The sequence below is a fragment of the Brienomyrus brachyistius genome, unplaced genomic scaffold (genome assembly GCF_023856365.1).
Source record: "Brienomyrus brachyistius isolate T26 unplaced genomic scaffold, BBRACH_0.4 scaffold77, whole genome shotgun sequence".
Lineage (NCBI taxonomy): Eukaryota > Metazoa > Chordata > Actinopteri > Osteoglossiformes > Mormyridae > Brienomyrus > Brienomyrus brachyistius.
In genome coordinates, this window is record NW_026042352.1 from 851,488 (window position 1) to 876,363 (window position 24,876).

Here is a 24,876-nt window from a genome sequence, read left to right on the forward strand (position 1 = left end):
ACAGTTTGCTTATTATTCTGGGTGCGGGCTGCTAACATCCTGCCTTACGGTTTGGTTTGCGGGCTGCTGGTGGCCTCCTACCGCTCTGCCATGGAGAGCATCCTAACATACGGCCTTACGGTGTGGTATGCGGGCTGCTGGTGGCCTCCTACCGCTCTGCCATAGAGAGCATCCTAACATACGGCCTTAGGGTGTGGTATGCGGGCTGCTGGTGGCCTCCTACCGCTCTGCCATAGAGAGCATCCTAACATACGGCCTTACGGTGTGGTATGCGGGCTGCTGGTGGCCTCCTACTGCTCTGCCATAGAGAGCATCCTAACATACGGCCTTACGGTGTGGTATGCGGGCTGCTGGTGGCCTCCTACTGCTCTGCCATAGAGAGCATCCTAACATATGGCCTTACGGTGTGGTATGCGGGCTGCTGGTGGCCTCTATGACTTTTTTGTAGACAGTCCATCTGTGTGGTGCTGTTTGCATGAATTGTTTTGGGAAATGCACTTACAGTTTTGCAGATGTTAAGGGTGATTCCAGAAATCCATCAAAGCAACTGAGGAACTGCAATGTCGCTGTACAGTTCCTTATAATGAATGTAATGTAATGTAATGTGTAGAGTGGCAAATAAACTGATTCACCATTTACTCTCATGTACATCACTTATCAAAATGTTGCTCTAAATGCAAATGTGTGAATGTAAATGTAAGCAGTAAAGCTACAATTTACGTTCGGTTTGCATGGTGGAAAGAACATTTAATCTGCCTTTTAAGTGTGATTAGAAGATCTAATGCCTGTGTGTTTGTAATCAGATGGTCGCTGGTTCAAACCCAGCCACAGCACGTCTCTGGGTCCTTGAGCGAGGCCCTTAACCCCCAGCTCACTGGGCATCACTACAGGTGGCCGCCCTTCGCAGACAACTTACTCTGTTTACTCTAAAAAAAAAGACAGCAATTTGAGGGAGAAATTAAAACAATTTCTCCACAGGGACCAGTAAAGTATCAATTATTATTACTGTATGAGAGACTGTCTAATATCAGATTGATAACAGACTCATACTGTGCTGCGCTTGTCTGAGAGAGATGATTAGCAAATGCTCTCCCACAGTGTCTCAGCACTCTGTACAAAGAACTTTATATGCTCAGTATCTGCTCCTGTTTATCTAATTGTTCTCATTTTAACTGGATGTTAAGGAGTAAATTAATAAACGTCATGCAAGTGCACATTAGAATGCTTTTTCACTGTTACTTAAGTTCCCAATCAGATCAGCCTGATGTGTGTCTGTGTTTCCTCTCTGTTCCCTGCCCTTTCATCCCGACCACGACCATGATCTCTCACTTAGCAGCAGAGCAGTTTATTCTAAACAGTGGAACCACGAAGATGTTCAGACTCTTTGGTCTTCTCATTTTCATTAGTAAGGCCCTAAAATATAAATTATTTTTGGATTTTAATATTTTCATTTCTGGTATGATGTTATCATTGGAATTTGGCCATTTAATCTTCATCATAGTTAATAGTTATTTAGATTACTATTATATGTCTTATTTGATTATGATTTTTTTGTTTTTCTGTTTTTGCAGACACTGCACTGACTACAGATGTTGTTCAGCCCAGTCACCTGACGAGGGTTCAGCTTGGAGACAGTGTGAACCTGACATGCTTCTATCCAGAAGAAACAACATCTGTTGCTTGGTTTAAGCAAGCTGCTGGTCAGAAGCCCCAGCCCATGGCGAAAGCACTTCTCTACGTACCTGGTGAATTTTACAAGGAATATAAAAGCATAAAACGTTACTCCTTACTGAATGCAGAGGGGAGTTTTAACCTCACTATTTCTAACGTGGAGCCGTCAGATTCTGCAGTGTATTATTGTGCTGCTGTGTTTCTTCATGAGGTCACCTTTGGGAATGGAACCTTTGTCATAATCACAGGTAAATGAGATTCCAGCTATTTTCATATTTGATTTATTATAATGTCAGTAAGATTATTCCCTGTAAAATATTTTTGACAGTTGAGTTGTTTCTCAATATAAAATTAGCAAAGATACCTTATTGTCTGCTTTGTTCCATAAATGTTTTTCTAAACAAACAAAAATCATTTATTATTATTTTTGTTGTTATTATTATTATTATTATACAATTTGTTGCATTTTGCTTGCTGTCAGTAATCTTCAGCCAAAAGCCTAACCTTCTCTTTATAGAGATGTTAATGTTACACATTGCAGCCTCTTTAAAACAAATAACATAAAAAAATGTATAGGACTGTGCAAATATCTTAAGCAACAAAAGAAAATTATTTTTGACGTTATTTATCTGAGCAGTCAGTGTGTATTCACTCTGAACAAAAAAGACGAACGAAAAAGGGTTTGGATTCAAATTCAAGTTCATATACGTGCTGTAGGTGTAGCTTTTAACTATACAGTCTATTATTTAAATATGAATTATACATAAACACATTAACATTGTTGTCATTTTGTGCACCATGGTGGATCTGCTCATAGGAAGAACTGAGTGTCTCTCCTTAAACGTCAGTGTTGGCTGCAGTGACTGCAGTTTCTAACCTAAGAAACGTCCCAAACACTTTTCCTGCATCAAAAGTCAAACTAGTCCCTATTCCTGCCATGAAAGCTTCACATAATGTCACTGATACCTGAGCCAATGTTTATCAAAGGATGCCAACCCTTTGGCTGCAGCTTTCTCTGCACAGGCTGAGAGAGTCTTCAGTGTAGCAGGAAAATATTTCAGGCCAGATTGCAAATTAAATCCTAAATAAGATATTATTCTGACTAAATGTAATAATAATGAAAAATTGGACGACACACAATGTCGACACAATGAGATTTCATTCCCATTACTGCAACGTATGAAGAGGATTATGACTTATTACTTTAGGTTATCGGACTGAGTGAGTTTTGGAAATTTGCTCTTCGATAACTTAAGCAGTGCTGTGAATGCAGAGGTTATATGCGTCGCATATCAACAGAACTGTATGTTTATCTCTTGTCTTAATTATTTTGATTAAATGTCTGACTATTCCCAATATGTGTGAACATACTTGGCCAAATAAAGCTGATTCTGATTCAGTCATTTTGAAAAACAAATGATTTCTTGCCGAAATTGCAATACCTACTTTTGGCAGCAAGAAAATAGAAAAATTATTTTCCCACGGTCTACTAGCAGCTTTGTGTGGTAATTGTTTGTATTAAAAATACATTGGACCAAGTCAAATTATTAGAATGAAGAATTAACATCTAAAAGCTGCTAGTAGACCGTGGGAAAATAATTTTTCTATTTTCTTGCTGCCATCTCGTGGCCAAAAATAGGTATTGCAATTTCCATCATGTGTAAGAGGGCCTGCCCATCAGAGTAATGTACATCCTGTGACATGTATTGACTATCAAGACAAATTGAAACACGGTGTATTAGGCTGTCAATGAGTACTGGACTAGGGCGAAAATCTGTCTGATAATCTACCTATTAACTAGAAGAGTACAAACTGGAGACGGATCCCCTAATACAGAGGGATTAACGTCTGTGCCACATCCAGAACCATTCAGTGTAGGAGTCTGGTGGTTCTACTGGATACTGACAAGTACCCAGCCCCTTTGTTCCCTCTGATAATCATCAGTCCTCCTCTGAATGCCTTCACCACTCTATTCCTGAATAGGTACACATTTAAATATGTTAGCAAGATCAAGGTATTGGGATAACCGTTAGGTTCGCTGTTCAGAGAGTTGCAGTGAAAACCATCATACACAGTGGCCCTTTCTGGATAAGATTACCTCCCTCTGATCTAACGGGTCAAGATCAAAGCAAGGTGCATTGCAATGTCTGACACCCAGCACACTACAGCATATAAAATACAGGTATCCATCGCATTTGGAACCAGGACCACTTGTTGCAAGTCAATTTGGGCGTATCTCAAGTTATACGAGAGAGGCAAGACATTAAGGACAGTATACACAGTACTAAAATAATAATGCACATATTAAACCACAGCACTTAATAAACAGATACTGCAGTTACATTTCACGAAAAAAATAAAGCACAAATTGCACTGTGAAGAAATCAAAAGAGGCATGTGCTAGCAAACAGTGGGAGCTGAGGAAGAAGCAGTGGTGAAATACTTTATTGTACAGTACAGTAAGTTTCTTTTTATACAATGAAATAGCATACAGGGGGCGGCATGGTGGTGCAGTGGTTAGCACTGTTGCCTCACACGTCTGGGACCCGGGTTCGAGTCTCTGCCTGGGTCACATGGGTGTGGAGTTTGCATGTTCTCCCCATGTCGTCGTGGGGTTTCCTCCCGCAGTCCAAGAATATGCTGAGAATATGCTGAGGCTAACTGGAGTTACTAAATTGCCCGTAGGTATGCATGTGTGAGTTTACATTTACAGCATTTGGCAGATGCCCTTAGCCAGAGCGACTTACATAAGTGCTTTGAGACTCTGCGATGAATTTCCGATGCTAGCTCAATAAGGACCCAGGCTATGAATACCATCTGTCTGAAAACTCCGTTAAGAAAGTGCAGAAATTTTATTTTATTTTTTTTTTATTTAAACACACACACCAGAAAAAGAGCCGAGTGTGAATGGTGAATGGTGTCTGAGTGTGCCCTGTGATGGGCTGGCTCCCCATCCTGGGTTGTTCCCTGCCTCGTGCCCATTGCTTCCGGGATAGGCTCCAGACCCCCCGCGACCCAGTAGGATAAGCGGTTAGGACAATGGATGGATGGATACACCTGGGTCTATTAAAAGAAGGTGATGCTGCCTGAACCACCAACCAAGGCTGGGAGGAAAGGGAGGAACACTAGTCAAATGAAGGAAGAAAAGGCCACCCTATCTCATGGTCACGAATACAAAAGTCAGGGAGTGTTATGAAGAAGACACCACACTTAAGACCATTGGTTTTATGCAGTGAATTACACCAGAGAGAGTTTTTGCATTTTAGCTGTGTTATGTAACATTCCTCAGACTTCATTTTAATGTTTTCTTCAACACAAAAAGTCCCATGGTAACAAAAGCGCTGAGGTCTGGATCGTTAATTGCAATGTGGGGAGTGCAGACCAGCTGGGGTGGGGGATCGTGCTCAGTCACGATAAAAGGCAAACGGGTAAATTGTGAATACGCTCTTAATCTAACTACAGCTTCTTGAATTGTGGGAGGCGTGTGTAACATAACGTTGTTCCACATACCAATATCACTACGTATCGGTATCGCAAAACAAAATTTAAAATGTTAAGATTCTGTCATTCTGAAAATCTGAGTATTTAAGACATTATGTTCCATAGCGATTTGTGGAGATAAATACCCTCGGACAGTAGTGTTCATTTCACAATTAAGTCTCTTTAAGTCATTGTTTTATGTTAAGCAGGATGAATGTGTGATTTTTAATTAATAAACGTTTAAGGGATATATGCTTATGCTGTCGCATACTGTTCTCGATATACAACTTAACTTATAAAAGTCTGTTAATCTTATTATAGAATAATATAGAGAATAATTATACAAGAACTATAATTATTATGATGTTATTATTTAATGTGTGTGGGCCGTGTTGCTTGATTACATTTGACTCCTCGGCACGTGGGACGCTGCCGGTTTGAAAGACGCGGCTTCACTTGTTTTCTGCACCAAGGTGGGTTGCCATTCTGCTCCCATTTTATCGGATAATTTATCTTATTATTTAGTATTTGTCAAATTTGCATGTATATTAAAATATGTTTGATGAGTAAAGTCAGTATATTGCTTTTAAATAAAGTGATTTTGTTCCGGGCTACTATGTTAATTATATTTAAATTTTATGCGCAAAGTGTAGTTGACATTTAACTTTTCCGCGTGCGCTTTCCTGCGTTTAAGTACATTATTGCGCTTGCTAGTGAGTAAATTAGTTCATTTCCTTTAAATAAAGTGAACATTGTTGTGGGGTGCTGTGTTGGTTAAATTTAAATTTCATGTGCAAGTCGGCTAGTTTCCTGTGCCGCAAAGTCTAGGTGATATTTCACTTTTCCGCGTGTGCTTTCATGTTGCATTCTACTGCGGATGCGGGTGGTTTCGCTCGGTGCTGCCTACAGCAATGATATTCCACCAGACCAGGAGAGGGCAGATGTATTGCAAGAAACACGAATAAAAGTAGTGAAGCAAGTCCTGTAAAGTTTGTTTGGTGACTAAAATCAGTATATTGCCATTTAGTAAAATTTAAAATTGTTCCAGGCTTCTGTTTTGATTATATCTAAATTTTATGTGAAAGTTAACTAGTTTCCTATGCTATAATGCAATTGTTCATTGCGGAGGTGTCAGTGCAGAACTGTATTCCATGTGCCAGGAGTGACTGACAGCTCCATTGTATTGCCTGTATGTTGTTTTTCCTCATTCAGATACAGATGAATTGCAAAAGCTGTCAGCTGGAGCAACGCTGAACAGGAGAAGCGGTTTCAGAAAATGGATGAATATCCCCAGAGGTGTGAGTTAAGTTTTAACCACTGCATCACTGTACCATGCCCATGTATAGGATATGTAGAAGAACCTGTTGCAGTTATCTGATGTGTGTGTTTTTGACTTTCCCTGCCGGCCCCTGGAGGTTTGGGCTTCCCCTTTGAGTCTGGTGCCTCCCAAGGTTTCTTCCTTCTAGGGAGTTTTTCCTTGCCACTGTCGCCTATGGCTTACTCACTGGGGGCTTTGGGTGGGGATGCTGTAAAGCGCTTTCACACAATGTAATGTTGTGATAACGTGCTATACTTTGTTGTGTAATTTTGTATTTACTCACGCAAATAAAAAATTGTTTGATAACAAAAAACACTTGTTTAATTCTTTTTCCCTGCGAACATATCAGTCACTTCCCTCCTGCTCCTGCATTCAAAAATGAAAGTTTGTCCTGCACTGCACTTTATTGCCGTGGGTTCCACAGGAATGCAGACCTCTACTTTGGTGTAATCCTGCTGCTGTTGTAGATGGTCTGCTCGCACGCTTTCACATTGTGCACAAGCAGATTTTTTGTATCTCTGCAGAGAAGCACTCTTTTCTTCTGCCTGGCAAATCCATCATTATAATAGCAATCCACCTAGCGCACCTAGCTCTTAAAGAAAATGTTTGAAAAAATTAGTTTATAGCATGTTTACACCATAAAAACAGCAGTGACTGAGTACACCCTTGTGGACCAGGCGCCTGGCTTTGACTATTTTTCTGCCATTAAACTAGCAAACGTGGGTTGGCCATGACGTAAAATAACTTGTGCCTTTAAATTGTTAAAAAAAAGTCCTGTGTGTTGTAAAGTGAGGTATGAAACAGATACCAGGCCGCTTCAGTGAGGGTCAGCGTAAGTTTTATTCATGTGATTTTGCGGTTTAAACTGTTTCATTGGAATCAATCCAACCAGCAGCATGAAGACTGCAAGCCAAAGAAGTGGGACGATGCCTGAGAAGAACAACTCAGTCAATCCTCACGTCTCCTCTCTCCTCAGGCGATTGATGGACTCTGAGCATGAGACATGTACAAAAGATGAGGACTCTTCTCCACTATTCAAATGGAAATTGTTCTTAATCTTTTATTTATACCTTTTGCTTATACCGTAAGATTTAGGAACACACTGAAAAAGATCAACTTTAATACATTTGAAGGTTGAAGTTATTGGAATTTGTTACGGCTGATTTGGTGGAATATGATTTTGGACAGAACTGTCAAAAAATGTGGAATGAAAATGCAGTTTAATGGTTGAATCCGTGGCTTGCCTAACTTGTTATAAATTGCACACACATCCAGCATTAAAGTGACAGGGAGGTATTAGACCAGAGTTGTTGCATTACATTAACACAGACCAGCAAAAAATATAACATTATTCTAACATTAATGTAATGTTGTTCTGAATAGATTTCTATGTCCAGTCCTGATTTCAAATTGGGCCTTTAAGCCTAGAATATGGTCAGTTTTAAAAATACTTGACTTTGTTGCAACTCTGACTAAGTTGAATTCCATCAAGTGGTTAACGGGTGTGAAGATAAATGTAAGGTACTCCATCTAGGGAGCAGAAATATAAAGTACAGGTATTTCATGGGTGTCACTGAAATAAAGGTAGCTGATCATGAGAAAGACCTTGGTGTGTATGTTGATGCTTCCATGTCCCATTCTCGCCAGTGTGAGGAAGCAATAAAAAAGGCCAATAGGATGTTGGGGTATATCTCCAGGTGTGTGGAGTTTAAGTCAAGGGAGGTAATGCTAAGATTATACAATTCCTTGGTGAGACCTCACCTAGAATATTGTGTGCAGGTTTGGTCACCATATCTTAAAAAGGACATTGTGGCCTTAGAAAAGGTGCAGCGTAGGGCCACAAAAATGATTCCTGGTCTTAGAGGAATGTCATACGAGGAACGGTTACTTGAGCTAAATCTGTTCAGTCTCAAGCAAAGGAGACTGAGGGGGGAAATGATCCAGGTATATAAGATTCTAACAGGTTTGGATGCTGTTCAACCAAACAGTTACTTCAGCATTAGTTTAAATACACGAACTCGTGGCCATAGGTGGAAATTAGCGGGAGAACATTTCAAGCTGGATTTAAGGAAGCACTTCTTTACACAGCGTGTAGTCAGAGTATGGAATAGCCTTCCTGATAATGTAGTGCAAGCTGAATCCTTGGGTTCCTTTAAATCAGAGCTAGATAAGATTTTAACAACTCTGAGCTATTAGTTTAGTTCTCCCCAAGCGAGCTTGATGGGCCGAATGGCCTCCTCTCGTTTGTATAGTTCTTATGTTCTTATGTTCTTAAGATTATCCTGAAATTTTCAAGTTAATGTCATTCCAGTTAATGTGAGTTTGCTCTGTGTGGGTCTCTGTCTCAGGCTGTCATTTTCGTCTTAGTCTCATTTAAACCACTTAACAATATGCATAGATTGCATAGCTGCAAATGTAAAATACAAAAATTAACTTGGAAAGCATTCTACAACAACATTCAGTATTGTGGAGTATTAATAGCATTTATTGCCAATTCCAGTTGCTAGGTAACTTCTATATTTTGAATAGAATACAAGATAATATTTTAAACTAGATTACAGTTAATTGTTATTTTTCTGTTTAAAAAAGACAATTGCTGTAATTTACATAGGACAAAACCTGTAAAAGACATTTTGTAATTATTTTCTAAATGAAATGAAGATGCTTTGTTACTCCCCTTGGGGAAATTCTCTTTTCACCTACCCCATCTTGCTCTACTTGACACACGGGCACAGACAAAGGTAACAGCAAACCTGGCAGCAAAGGGCAGCCACCTGTAGGGACACCCATGGAGCTGGGGGTTTTACAGTGATTAACAGCAATTTTGCAATACTTTTCTGGCAGCTTTTTTTTTTGCTAGGAATTTACAGTAAATTCCACAGTCAGTTCTACACTAGAAGAGACATCATTCCTAAGCGCAGCATGGACTGCTTCCGGACACAGTATCTAATGCGACTTCCAGAGTCACTTGAGTAAGCTGGAGATGATTCATCCCCGGGAAAGAGAGCCTGCAGTAGGCAGTCTACCAAAAGAGGGCCTTTCCTGTTCCCTTGGTGAATTAGAACACCAGTGGAGAGAGCTCTCCTGTTGCAGTTTCACAGAGATGAACAACATGGAGAACTTTGGATTGAGGTTTTGCAGTAAGAGGGTGCTGAAGGAAAAAGGAGTTTCAAAGACATTGGACTGCCTGTACTGCCGATTTTGTCTCTGCCCATTTCAGATGTCCAGATGTTTACTAATGTGACATTCCTTAAATACAACCACCGAAACAGAACGGTTCTCAATTTGTTGCCAAGTTTGGTAGATGTACAATTTGGACTGCAAAGAGATGGACTGATGCAGAGGCGGAGCTGAGGATAGGCCTGGGTGGGATTGACAGCTGGACCTACCCAGTCAGATTAATGAAATGACATTTTTTATATATAAATTACCGGCTTCTAACTCTGTTCCTATACATCACTGTTGTTACTGTGGCAAGTACGACAGAATGTGTGAGCTCCCTCTAGTGGTGCTCTAGGTAGAACACCACAGTCGTGGGTGTATTATTGTTGCAGTCACCATGTTGTAAATATATAAGCCAATTTAAGAAAATTTGGGGTAATGAGCTTCATTCAGACCCTCCCAAATTTAATACAAGTCCATCCATCAGCCACTTTACCGTATTTCAATGTTGCAGGAGGATGCTCACATGAAAAAAATAAGACTAATTCATTTCTTTATCCAAAACTATTTCTTTCCTCATTCATTAAAACGAAAAGAGCTTTAACTTGTGCATGCATTGCTTCATTTTAAGCAGCATTATGGAGTGTCGTTGAACATAAATTTTTCTATGAAGAGTCTGATTTTCTGCATCTTTTACTCCTGGTTTGGGCTATACAATTAGAAGGAGTTGCCAAACCTGACTGTGCAGGGTCTGCACTGTTCTCATCTGTGGACAGTGTGTGGGTTTGTGGGTCAGGCATAAATTTGGGGGGGGGAGGGGGGCTCCCTCTAGCATTAAAATAGGGAGATATCCACTAAAATAATTCTTCATATTCAAAAAAGTACAGATAAAATGAATCAATCTCAACAGTTCATTTAAAGTGTTTTCACCCCAAGCACACCTATCCTTACTGAAAATGGTTTAGTCTAAAGTCCTGCTCTGGGGTACGTTTCCTATACCACAATGCACATTGGCAAAAGACAAATATATGTCAGGAAAATATATAGCAAGAGATCAAAGAAAATTGATACATTCTGTGGGCCATGTCTGCTGCCGCATGGCAGAGGGTGTGAGGGGGAAGTGCAGGGACGATGTCGGCATCACCAAAAGGAGGGCTACAGCTCTTTGGAGGGAGCCGGTGAGGAGGGCTGGGGGGAGCCAGTCTGCATCCTCTCACTCCTGGGGAGGACCGAGTATTGGCCATCCTAGATCTGAGAGGCACTTGAGGGAATCCCGGGGTGCATAAATCTCTGTAGTCTACCCACCTCCAAGACATCTATGCTTTCTACTCCCCAGCCACTTCCTCTTGGCCCACCAACATTTGGCCCCCTGTAGTGTGATCACCAGGGTTCCTCAATATGTGGCACCTCCACACCTGGCTCCTCTACATCAGCCATCCCTTGTCTGGGCCCCTCTACATCAGGCCCCCTCTGACGTGGCCCTCAGTCCCTCAGGGCAACACTGTCCCCCGAGTCCCCAGAATCCCTTTCAGTCTGGGAGATCACCTAACCCCACCCATCCTGCTGCCTAATGCCGGTGTCATGCTGTAAACTGTCCCCCTGCCACGGAATGTAATCTCTCATTTTAAAGGCAATGTCGCTTCGCTTCTCCTGCGCGGCAGCAGCGTCCGCTCGCTGTAACATCGGTAGTCTTGTTTAAGCAGACTAAAAACTCACATTTCTTGTTTATTATGATATTTTACAGTCAAAGTTAAGATTAACATCCTCCTGTAATACGTCGCAAATGTGACACTTACTACTATTTCATTTAAACGCGACAATAATGCATTTCTTTTCGACGCTCGTTCGTGCAAATACAGTCGCCTTCAGTCTCAAGAAGCGATTCATCTACTTGAGTAATATTTTTAATACTTTGTTGAATTAATTCTGCCTCAATTTCTTTGCTATTCTGTCTTCTTTTCATAACTATAATGCGGCGATTAGCTTCATACTGGGCACCGACACACCTGGAAATGACGTAACATCGAACCAAATGCCAAAAGTAATCAGAAGTCAGCAGCCTGTCCAGAACGCACAGATAACAAGCTACACTGCAAGTCATCCAGCCACGACGTCACCCAGCCACTCGTCTACCATCTAAAATACAGATAAATTACATGTGCTCCGTATTTCTGCAGTTGATATTATTTTGAACTGGACCATAAAGAAAATATTCTTGGCCTGGAGGGAGGAGTGCTGGGCTATTTTATAGGAGGCTACTCTTTCTTAATAACCCCATTTTTAATTCTGAACAATAAGCTTAATAGGATGGGGCGACATGCTGGTGCAGTGGTTAGCACTGTTGCCTCACACCTCTGCGACCCGGGTTCAAGTCTCCGCCGGGGTCAGATGTGTGTGGAGTTTGCATGTTCTCCCCATGTTATCGTGCGGTTTCCTCTGGGTTTTCCGGTTCTCCCCCACAGTCTAAAAACATGCTGAGACTAATTGGAGTTGCTAAATTGCCCGTAAGTGTGCATGTGTGAGTGAATGGTGTGTGAGTGTGCCCTGCAATGGGCTTGACCCCATTCAGGGTTGTTCCCTGCCTCGTGCCCATTGCTTCTGGGATGGGCTCCCGACCCCCGTGACCCAGAAGGATAAGAGGTTTGGAAAACGGATAAAACTGAAGAGCGATTTAAAACAGGTGATTGTCCAGTAAGAGGATTTAACTTTAGCTACAGTGTTTTTTGTTATACAGGTATATTTTGTTTTACAAAAACAACATTTACTTCTACACTATACGGTCAATTAAAGTACCTTCTGCATCCTGGAGATGGTCATTACCTTCTGGAGAGTCTATTTCCTCAGCAACTCTCTTGTTGCTACCTTCTGGAGACAGATGAATGCTGAAAAGATCTTCCATCTGGTCAGCAGTAATTGTGATTGGCTCAAAGCAGAACAGGTGGCGCAGAATGTAGACAGTGTTTATAACTCACTTATTAATTATCAATGTGTTACTGGTTACTTTATTAGTTTATATTCAAAGAAATAATAGCAACTTGATCCATGTTGGTCAAAGGATAAAATTCTGATCCTAACTAACGTACATGTAAACAGAACACAGAATACCTCTGAAATGGACCCTGACCCCTGTGGATGACCTGAAACGTGACAATGTCATGTTCCAGCAGATTCCCATTTCTTATTGACCGGATAGGCCTCAGACAACCTGCATTGGCCATGAAGTCAAGCAGAGGTGTCTTTCACTTCTCAAGGTCCTCCAGAGTTGTACTTTCAGGTACCTGCCATCAAAATGGACTGTTATTGAGGCTACTTGAATTATAACTTTTTAGTAAGAACCCACACACCCATATCATGTTTGAAGCCTTTCAATTGCAGCATTAAAATTAGGCAGCATTCGGCAGGTAAAGGAGCAATATTTGCTGGCAGGCACATGGGACGATTAATCTGCGCAGTAGGGACAACATGAAGAGAGGAAAATTTGCTGTAAAAAAACTCAATTTGTTCGCCATAATATCTTGCTGACCTCCTTCCCAGGGCTTAAACTGCCCACAATGCTTTTCCACCCTCTATGCATATTTAGTATTTCCCTGATATATCAGACGCTGATATGGGCAGTACGGTATGCGCTCCGTCTGGTTAGATGTGGGCCTGCACTTTCTTAGGGGCCTGCCCCTCCTGACACAGACTCTTCCAGAATCTCATACTCCTCTCCATTTCCCATTCTTCACACTGTTTATTAGTGTATGGGAACGGGACAACCCTAACTGAAGGGTCAGGACTTGCACACAACACACACCCCTCCTGCCCTAATGAAGTGGCGGTATACTTAGCCCATTTATACCACCAATTTCCAAGTGTACGTTTTGCTAACCCATCCAGGTCTACTTCATCCTGGGCATCCTTCTAAAATTTGCTCACTCTCCTCACTCCCATATCTCCCCCCATTTCTCTCCGCTTTCGCTCACTGTAATCTGAGAGGTTATTCAGCATCAAAGGACCAGGCTGAGTCAGTGAAGTCAGTTGTCCTGTGCTCACCTGACCTGTGGTCCTGCTGTGCACCCAGACCTGAAGGGCCTGATAAATCATTAGCATCACTAACATCGTTGCTGTCAGCCGTACCAGAACCCACAGCTTCGTGTCCTGTCTGGAGTGGCTGGTCTGCTTGCGATGCTCCCTCTTGGCCCTCACTCTGCTCTGATCCTGAAACTGACTCCACCCCAAGCTGTGGAGCTCCTCTGGGAGCTCCATCAGGGCCATCTGAGTCAAGGGCAGCTGCATCCTCTGTGTAGTTTTCAGTGACTCTGTCTTTCGTGCGGTACTCTAGTGCAGTGGTTCAAATGGTACCACGTATTACTCCCTTCTACCTGCACCGCTGTTGCTGTGGCTCGTGTCACCTTGAAGGGTCCCTTTCGTCGGGGCTCGTGCCACTTTCACCGGAACACTCGCAGGTAGACTTTATCTCCGGGAAAGATGACTGGCTCCTCCTGGTCTGTGTCTTCTTTCTGTGCTTTCTCCTTTTCCTGTTTGGAAATAGTTTTGTGTATTTTGGTTAAAGTCCTCATGTACAACTTTAATTCATCCCCCAGCTGATCTAGGCTGGGTCCCTTATACGCCCCCTCAAGTCGATCCAGGCATAGGTCTCCCAGTCAGCATTTCATGCGGAGACAAATGCATCACCTGTGCGTTTCCATCCGATATGCCATCAAGGCTGTTGACAGGGCATCCACCCAGTTCATTTTCATGGTGGTGCAAATCTTATTCAGCTTCTGCTTAAGTGTGCCATTCACTCTCTCCACCATACCCTGCAACTGAGGGTGATACACACATGCCAACTTTTGTTTTATTCTCAGCTGTTAAACCACTAACTTTTAACTTTCCCCACAAAGGCAGCTCCATTATCAGAGCTTATTTCAGTTGGGATCCCAAACCTCGGACTCTCTGATCAGGAATTTCACCACTGTCATCGCCCCCATGTCCTTGGACGGTATTGTCTCCACCCATCTGCTGAACCTGTCCACAATCACAAGCATATATCGCTTTCCATATGCTGTTTTTCCCATGTCCACATAGTCCACCACAAGTGTCTGAACGGTCCCTCAGGCACTGGAATGTGCCCTACTGGGGCCGTGATTGCTTTGCGTACATTGTTCTTAATGCACACCTCATATTCACATTCTGACAACCTTGCATCCATCATTGCTTGCAGCTTGTTGTGTAATTTTCCTTAACTCCTCCCCCCGTGCGCAATGGTCAAGACCATGCGCATCCGTTATCAAAATGTTCACCAGAGACAGAGGTGCAGCCAAAAGTCCCTCATGGTTGCGATACAGACCATTAGCATCCTTAGAGGCCCCCCTTTTTAGCCACACTGAGGCCTCATAGGGGCCCGCCCGCTCCTGCAGGGCCACCAGATCAGAAACCTGCTCTGTAGTCACCATAGGTAAAAGATCAGCAGTACTCACCTGCGCAGCCGCCCTGGCTGCCGCATCAGAGGCTGCATTTCCTTGAATAACAAAATCACGACCTTTGCGGTGGGCCTGACACTTAACAATAGCCAAACGCTTGGGACGCATCATTGTGTGTAGCAACTCCAAAATCTGATTATAATGCTGAATGGGGGAGCCGTCACTTTTGCGAAAGCCCCTTTGCTTCCAGACTGCTCCAAAGAGATGGCATACACCGTGTGCGTATGCAGAGTCTGTGTAGATAGTAACTGTCTTATGTTGTCCTCGCCGGCACGCTGTAGTCAAAGCCTTTATCTCCACTAATTGAGCGGAACAGGGTTGTGCCACTGGCTCTGAAACGAGAGTGTGAAAATCATCACCCTGTGCCTGGACTACAGCAAACCCAGCCTTCAAGGCATCCCCATCTCTCCAACATGAGCCATCCACAAACAAAACCATCTCGCTATTTTCAGTGGGAGAGCTCTCCAAGTCTGCTCTCAGTTTAGTGTAAACCAAAGACTCTGCCACACACTCATGTGGCTGCCCCTCATCCTCCAGGGGAATGCTGTCTGCAGGGTTTACTGTAGTGGAGCGCTTTATTGTCACATCCGGGTAAGTGAGAAATGCAAAGTACGCTAGCTGCCTTGCTGGGGTCAACACAAATTTGCCTTTGTCAATAAGGTCCACCATCTTATGTGAAGTATAAAGTGTTTTTGCATTCTAGCTGTGTTACAGTATGTAACACAGCCTTCAACTTTTTTCCCCACACAATGCAGGACATGCAGGGGTGCCAAACAAAACAGTGGAGCTGCAGTGTAGCCAATTATTTCTTTCAGTAGTTTTAAAATCATTTCTGAGGCTGTGTGTTAGAGATGGAGGTGAGCAACACTGAGGCATCTCAGGGAACCATGTTGCCCATATTAAAAAACACACACGCATGCAACTCAGGCAATCCAGCATTTCTTATTTCAGTTATATATGACACTGCATGGGGGCGGCATGGTGGTGTAGTGGTTAGCACTGTTGCCTCACACCTCTGGGACCCGGGTTCGTGTCTCCGCCTGGATCACATGTGTGCGGAGTTTGCATGTTCTCCCCATGTCGTCGTGGGGTTTCCTCCAGGTACTCCGGTTTCCCCCCACAGTCCAAAAACATGCTGAGACTAATTGGAGTCGCTAAATTAACCATAGGTGTGCATGTGTGAGTGAGCCCTGTGATGGGCTGGCCCCCCATCCTGGGTTGTTCCCTGCCTCCGGACCCCCCGTGACCCAATAGGATAAGCGGTTTGAAAAATGGATAGATGACACTGCATGTTTTTGTTTTACATGTTCACTACAAGTCAGTGTTTTTTTCATTGTATGATTAATGCCACATTCATACCAAAAAACACACTAGACATACTGTACAAGGCAATCAAGGGAAAAACCTTCTCAGAATACAAAGTGAATGTATCAACCGAAGAAGGATGTTTCCTTTTCAGAATATTCATTTTTTTACCATGTGGAACCACTGTCCATGATTCAATTGAGTGCATTCAAAGAATGATACATCAAGACTAATAGTGACAAAATATTCATTTAATATGCATTGTACATGAATGTAGGACTTAGATGTTGATGAATTTCTCATCAGTGAAGGGCATATACACTCAGGGAAAAAAAAGTTGAAAACCCAGAACTATCCAATTTAGATGTAATTTGGTACACGTGCAGACCAGTGATGGATATGTAAATGATTAGAATTGCAAGGAGTTGGCATGTTTAATTACCAGACACAGGATGCCTCGTAGTCACATTAGCCAGTTAACAGCACTTGACGGAGTTTGATAGGGTTGCATTGCGGGTTTGCATGAAGCCAGGTGGTCATATGGTGCAACTGCATGTGGGCCATGCGGATATCAGTCGCCTGATATTGAAACCAATGGGCACGTGAGGCATCCACACACGTCGTGAAGTTTCTGGTCATCCAAGACAGACCACGCCAAGGAAGGATCGTTGGATTGTGCTCCAAGCATCACAGATCCCCATGACACCTGCGCCTGATATATGGACACAGCTACTGGACTCTCTACAACACCCTATATCATCGTGTCGCGATGACTGGCATCAGCTGGACTACGGGTTCACCGTCCCATGCATAGGCTGCCGTTCACAATAGCACAGAAACGGTTGCGTTTGGAGTGGTGTAGTCACTGGGAGGCATGGACTGATGACGACTGGCGTCCTACCATGTTCAGCGATACATCTCAGTTCTGCAGTACCACAGATGACCGTCGTGTGCGTATGGTGGCGCCGCAGGGAGAAGAGCAATCCTGCCAACACTGTGGAGTGACACACCACACTCTGACGGCACAGTGGTACACCAGTGACATCCTAGTGGTATCCGGGCCCAGGGGTGTGCTATACCCTACTGACATGGGACCAGCAGTGTGGCCATACCGCCAACTCCGTTTGATCTGATATTATAATCATCGAGATACTGTCACATGCCCTTTCATCACATGCAGATTTCATTTTCACAACTTAGTCTGTTGTGCTTCACTTTTTTGCCACCGAGTTTGTGTTCTGACACCAAGTTGATGGGAATTGATTATTTGAGCGTCATCTAAAGAGCTTATATTACTTTAGATGGTATTTAGACTCACATGGTATTTTGAAAAGATTCCCATATGCGCTGATTAGCTGGGGTTGATCCGAGCAGCTGTGCACTTTTCTCCTGTAACACAAAAGTTTGCTTTTAGGACAGAAAACAAGGTTAAGACCATATTATGTGGTTTACATCTATCAAAATAAAACCAAAGTCACTGTTACCAAAAGAGTAACCATGTGTTGTCAAATTCCCTAACATTTTGCTTCATCTTACTTTGGATGTCCATGGTTAGGAGAGAAGCAGAAATCTGCTCAACCATTAGAAAGACTTTACTCGATACAGGGAGTGAGATCTTGTTGCAGGTGACAAGGCAGGATAGAGTGTATTTAGAAAAATAATGAAGAGGGAATGTGAGTGTGAGCTATTGTGGCATCTGTGTATAACCCAATATGGCGGCATCCTTCTGAATGTAAACAACATAGCCAGCTTAATTAGCTTAGTCAAGTGTAATTGAACTAAGAAAAACTTAGCAATATACGTTCCCTGCTTGGTGTGATAAATACAGCAGCAGCTGCTGGTGGACGGGCTACAAACAGACATCAAGAAGAAATCCCACCTCACAACCATTTACTGTACCAAACCCCTTAATGTAACTTGTAAAGATGTAGGTATTGGAGTATTCACATATTCATTTGCAGTGTACACTTCCTGTCCAGTAAATTTGGCAGGACGAAATTTGAATAACCTAGGCCTGACTCGTGTATGCGGCTGAAGGAGTAAAGGTAGAATGGGTGGAGAATCCTGGGCTGAGCTGCATGGTGGCCTGGGGGACAATCATGAAAACACAGACCCTGTGATATCCTCAAAACCCACAACTAAAAGGGGAGTCAGGAACCACTTGACCCGTTAAGCCACATGGTGGCCTTATGAGCAGGCAAACACACTATGGGCTAAGGGGTACAAGACAGAGGAGAGAATAGGATGGCCAGTGACATGTGAACAGGACAAGGCAGGGATGGATTCTGACACAGGTGCCATACTACTTTGTTTAAATATGCCCAAGTGCTCAGAATGTTTTAGTGCAAGTCTTAGACAATGGTATCTCTGAATGAGGCAGCAGTTTGGTTCCTCCTGAAGGCCCTATAACTGTCCTGAGAAGTTGTTTGTATGCACTTGCTGCCTTGACACTTGCTGATGTGCGTGTGCTCTGCTTGAGCAGTAAAGGGGAGATCACATGCAGAGATGATTTTCTGTAGCTTCTCAGTCCGAGTAAAAATAAAATCTTCTCGTTATATAGGAACCAAGTCTCTGGCTGGAAATTTCTACAACAGAGCCATTTAGTCATTTATAGAAATATACAGAGCCAATGAAGGAACCAGATGTCACAGCACAGTAACACAGGTCACTGTCCGTGGAACTGAATGAATAGGATAACCGGCCAATGTGTTTGTGTGCTTACACTGATTATATGTCAGGGGGGAAAATATTTATATCATTGAGGGGAAAAATGTAAAAATATATACAGTAAGGACAATATAATCGTAATTTAATGTATCCCTTCTGCTCTTTAAAAAGCACAATGTCTGACTGACAAATATGTCTATTATTAGCACATTTTAATAATTTAATTAATATTAAGCAGTACACCTATTTCCTGTAATCACTCTGCGTTAAAGCAATTTTTAAAACTAGCTGTGAACTGGATGCTGTTCTGACTGTTGTTGCCATGGTGCCTTATTTACTTTCAAATCGCATTGTCCACAACCTGATCAAAGGACCAAACTTTAAAATCAGTGCAGGGTAGTGTCGCAAGTAGTGATGCTTAGGCTTTAACCTATGTCCTGGAAAGAAAGAAAATCTACAAGCAAGATATTCTTGGATAAGAACGTCAAGGTATGCAACCTCTGGCAATAAAATTTTCTGTGCACAAATCAGCTCCACAATGTCTTTTAGCTGAAGGGTCAACTGCCAATCATCATCTGTGGGCTCTTTCACCTTGTCACACATGATCACAGGAAGAAGTCTTAGAAAATTCCAGTTCTGAACAGCCTGACCATAAAGCTTTACTCCATTGGAGTTTACTGCACATGGCTTACTCAACACATCAGAGCCACTGTACTTAAATTTCTTAATGCGTCTATTCAGAATTGAATAAGTGAACCACTTTTTCTGCTTGATGAAGTACTTCAGGTAAAGGGCTAAATCATAGGAAAGGATACCCTCAAAAATGTCATGGCCTAAACAAGGTGGCAGGCCAGGCATACAAACATCGAAGTAATTCAATGAATTAAAACTCAGATATTATACCTTCAACGTTTTGTTGTTCCTCAGACTGTAAAATGCATTTGGATCTGTTTGAAAATCTGTTCGGGTTGTCCGGCAATACCTGCAGAAATATTCAGAAAAACAAAAATTTTCTGTAAATCCACCGATATTATGAGACCCCAAATTGTCCCCTGCAATGCACAAAACAGTCCCTTTAACTTTTTCCTCTGCCACCGTTATTCCATTGTCTTCCAGGTCTTTTAAGTCTGCAATGAGCCTTGAGAAAACTTTGTCATGGCCAAAGTGTTTGAAGTCTTTTTCCTGACACAGCATTACAAGTGACATGTGGTCTGTACTTGATGAGGTGGTAAATTAGCCAGAGACAAATATACAGCTACTACTTTGTGCTGCTTTTTGCTGAACCTAATGGGTTCACCGCCTCAAAAGAATCTTGATATAGAATTAGTTTTAGACATGATGGGTTTTGAGAAAAGAACTCATTGTTTTTATATACCTGACCATCACTGACATCACAAAGCACATCAGTGTATGGTACGTATGTACCCTGTGCAGCACAATTCTGCCATAAGTCTGACTCCAGTAAATGTCTCAAAGTGTCTTTCAATGGAACATAGTAGGCAAACCTCTGTGACCTTGTTTCATCCCTTCCTAAGTACAACTTTACAGGTTCTGTGTATCTAAACATCTGTTTAAAAGCCCTAGTTCTTGAAAAATTGGTTCTCATTGGTCCTTCATGACTAATGGTGAAAAGGTCAGATTCCTTCACAACATCACATATACTACCAATAACCTCATCTGTTAATTCAGTTAAGTCACTTTTCAGGAATGCACTTAATTTATTCAAAGTATATGTCTGTCCTAGTTCATGTATGCTTAGCATCTCTTCAATAATATTTTGTATAGTTGATGCTGGCAGAAGAAACTGCCCATGTAATTTCAAGTAGAAAAGAGAAATATTTCTAAGAAAAAGGTCACTGAAATTTTCTGTAAGATGGACTTCACCTTCATCAGTCTCACTAAATCTCTCTGTAGGGCCTGTAACTAACGGTTCAGTTTCAAGAAACTGAGAAACTGTCTCCTTATAAAGATCTCTTATACTGTCCACAGAACATTGTCTGTGTTTCCTGGACATGTAGGCTGTAAACGACGATCTCACAGTGAACGTATGGTCGCATCCTGTCACCGGACATGTCACAACACGTCCTTCGGCTATATGTTCCTTTAAGTGAGCTGTTAGTGATCTGACATCGCGACATTGGCGCTGGCACATAGACATATTACACGTAAACACCGTAAGGGCATTTGTAGTATCAATATATGAATCTGTGTTATGTTTACGGTAAAAATGAGCCTTAAATTCCCCATATGAACGAAACGTATTGTGGCAATCTGTAGCGCCACACTTGAACACGCATCGTGGTTCATGACGGTGAAGTTTGACATGTAAAACATGTTCCCTAAGGGTTTGCACTGATGTTCCACAGAAATAACAACTAAACATTGTAACTGCGTGAACAAACACGCACTCTATTGCTGTTTTAAACACCTAAATGCTGTTTCACATCCCGCTTGCAAATCTAAGTTTTACATGTGCTGCCAAGATACGTTCATGCGCCGTCAACACGGTACATGCTACTCGTGTTTAAAACCACACACTGCTTAACACTGCTTAAAACGATTTAATTTAACTTACCAATTTGCCCAGACACATTTATTTTATTTTATATTCCCACTAGTTTGTAGATTTTTTTTAAATGTTATGTTTGTTATTGGGTGCTTTCCACTTCATGTACCCACATACAGCTGGCTTAAAGCAATACATTCTGGTCCTGACGCAATGCATTGTGGTTAGATTTTTATCGTCCGCTGCATTATGTCACCATGTCACGTCGTACAAAAACCTCGCGAGAGCAAGACAGATCATCCTGCACCTCTTAAGTGTTATGTAGTTTTGCCTGAAACGCAAAAATAAAACAAAGCAATTAAAGCCAATCAGTGGCTCAAATTCTGCTGTAGCGATTGAAGAACTTTTGTCGGAAGTTGGATTCGAACCCACGCCTTACTTCGGAGAACAGAATACCCCTTACTTTGAAAGGCCATTTTCGCTGCGCAGGAGGCTTTAGACCGCTCGGCCATGGGGCAGTTTCCAGTTGAACCCTAAGGAGTAGGTTAAGTCCAGCCTTGGCTTCCAAGCTGACGTTTTTCTACATATGTGCTTGTGTATCATGGACAGTAAGAGGGGGCAGGCAAGGAGAGAATTTCTCTCTTTGGGGGATCAATAGAGTGTTGTTATTATAACGTCTAAAACGTATGATGGTCTGTTGATAAATCAATAACAATATCAATGAAGTCAATGTTTATCTAAAGGAATCAGAATTCAGGAAAAGCCAGGGGCCGGACCGAGTGTAGGGGGCGTGGCCAGAGACAGCCTGCTGACTGTTCCAAATCATGGGTGCATGTTACAAGTCCGGAACATATTTTAACTTAGTACTAACTTAGCATCATATTTGATCTGATTCGACTGAATATCCCAGGTTTCCATCTCTCATGCATCTGGTGTGACGTGTTTTCAGACTCTCAGGCTGGCGCAAAGAAATCTTACGGGAATTGAACGTCTCACTCCGGTCAGCTGACCAAAGTTGGTAACCTTGGTATTGTGTGTAGGAGATTCGGTATAACTATAATTTCGTTCTCCATTTACATGCCCGTAGTGTCTTTAACCGGCTGCACAAACTGGATCCGCCTCCATTACGACACAACTTTGCCCTTATTGGCTTAAGAATTTAGTCACATACATGACGTATATCTGCTATTTCTCCCGAGAAGCAGGTAAAGCAGTGGTAACTGCTTTGTAGTTAATTTACCTGGTAAAATTAAGTTTAAATAAATGATATAAATACTGTAATAGTACTCGTGAGCTTTGTTTATTTGTTATTAGTTATTGTAATGTTGCGCTGCTTTATTTGTTTAATCGTCTAGTCTGTGGAGACATTCAAGTTAATCAAATAAGAATTGCACTGTACACTGTACATGACCATAAAAACTTTGTATCCTTGAAATAAATGTTTTTGATCTTTTCCTTGGCAGTTATCTTTTTACACAGGGCCTCTATGTACACGATAGTTTTTTTTTTCACGACTAACAGTATGGATCAGGAGTTGGTTATTGTAAAAGAAGTAATGTGCATGCAGGTGATATTTGTATAGATTTATCCACACCCTTGTAGCAGTGCTGCCATTGCAGTCAGATCTCGCAAACTAGGAGTATTAGTTGTCTTTATTTCTCTTTATTTCTTGACGCCAACCCTCTCCATTAATCCGGGCTTGGGACTGGCACCTACCTGAGCTGGCTTGCTCCCTTAAGTGGCTGGGTTAGGCTAAACTATATATATATATTTACCAAGACTACAATAAAACATCTCGAAATGTGTAGTCTAGCAAAACGCAGTTTAAAGAAGGTAGCCTACCTGGCGAAATTGCAAACAAATTAAGGGCGTTAGGCAGCCTTTAGATCCTACCCATCATGCACTGCAGTTTTTTGCTAATTCCTCAAATGGAAAACTGTCCATCCATCCATCCATTTTCCAAACCGCTTATCCTACTGGATCGCGGGGGGTCTGGAGCCTATCCCGGAAGCAATGGGCACGAGACAGGGAACAACCCAGGATGGTGGGCCAGCCCATCGCAGGGCACACTCACACACTATTCACTCACGCATACACTCCTATGGGCAATTTAGCAACTCCAATTAGCCTCAGCATGTTTTTGGACTGTGGGGGAAACCAGAGTACCCGGAGGAAACCCCACGATGACATGGGTAGAACATGCAAACTCCACACACATGTGACCCAGGTGGAGACTCGAACTCGGGCCCTAGAGGTGTGAGGCAACAGTGCTAACCACTGCACCACCATGCTGCCCCCTAAATGGAAAACCATTAAATACAAAAGGAAAACAAAAGTGCTGTAAGACTGTATACTTATGTGTATGTTAGTAAAGGCTGTAGCTGACACAACGGACCCCACTAATAAGAAAGGGGTAATTGTACACATGTGGCATCCAGTATGTTCTTCTATAACAGTTTTTTTTTAAAAAAAAAAAACTCACATTACACAAATTGGCACTATCAAAACGAGGATTATGGGGAAAATGGGGACTGTGATGGAGATTACATACACGTAGGCATGGTATTTAGTTTTTTTTAATCTGGTCACCTTCCAGAGTAATTGTAAACTAAAACCATCTTCACCCTATTTGATTCTTTATAAATGGACAATCAGTCGTGCAGTAAATGGGGGTATAGAGAGACACAGAGCTTGTCTAACAAGAAACCCTGGGAAGCTAACATTAATAGGGTGGGTATGGATAGCAAAACCATTGATACAGATTACAGATTTATATCTCACCTGAACCCTGGCGGGCTCCGTGCCAATAGGGGTTGGGATTAGGGTTAGTTAACTTAAGTAGTAATATTGATGTGTATATTCTCCTATTCTCCAGTCAGTGAATCGTGAAACGTAATGTTAATATGTTTCTATACCTATATGTTCTGCTTAAAAACCCATAAAGGCAAGCACAGTGTTTAGACATTCTGTTACTTAGACTAGTAAACACTAAGATCCTTCAGCTTTCAATTAACCTGACACAACAGTCTAAACAACAAATGTGTGCCATGTCATTTGTCATCTTTACATCTTGTATCCTTTATATGGTAATTGGATTTTCAAGGTGGAATTGCAGGTCGATCATTTTAAGGATCTAGATGTAAACCTCCCTGGTGTTGCTTTAATATTTTTTTTGCACAATTTGCTTCACACACTTCCTCCAGCAGAGAAGCTTACAATACTACACCCCACCAAATGACTGGATGATGCCTTTTTATTTAAGGTCTGGCTGTGAGCCTCGATTACCGATACACTATCTTCAG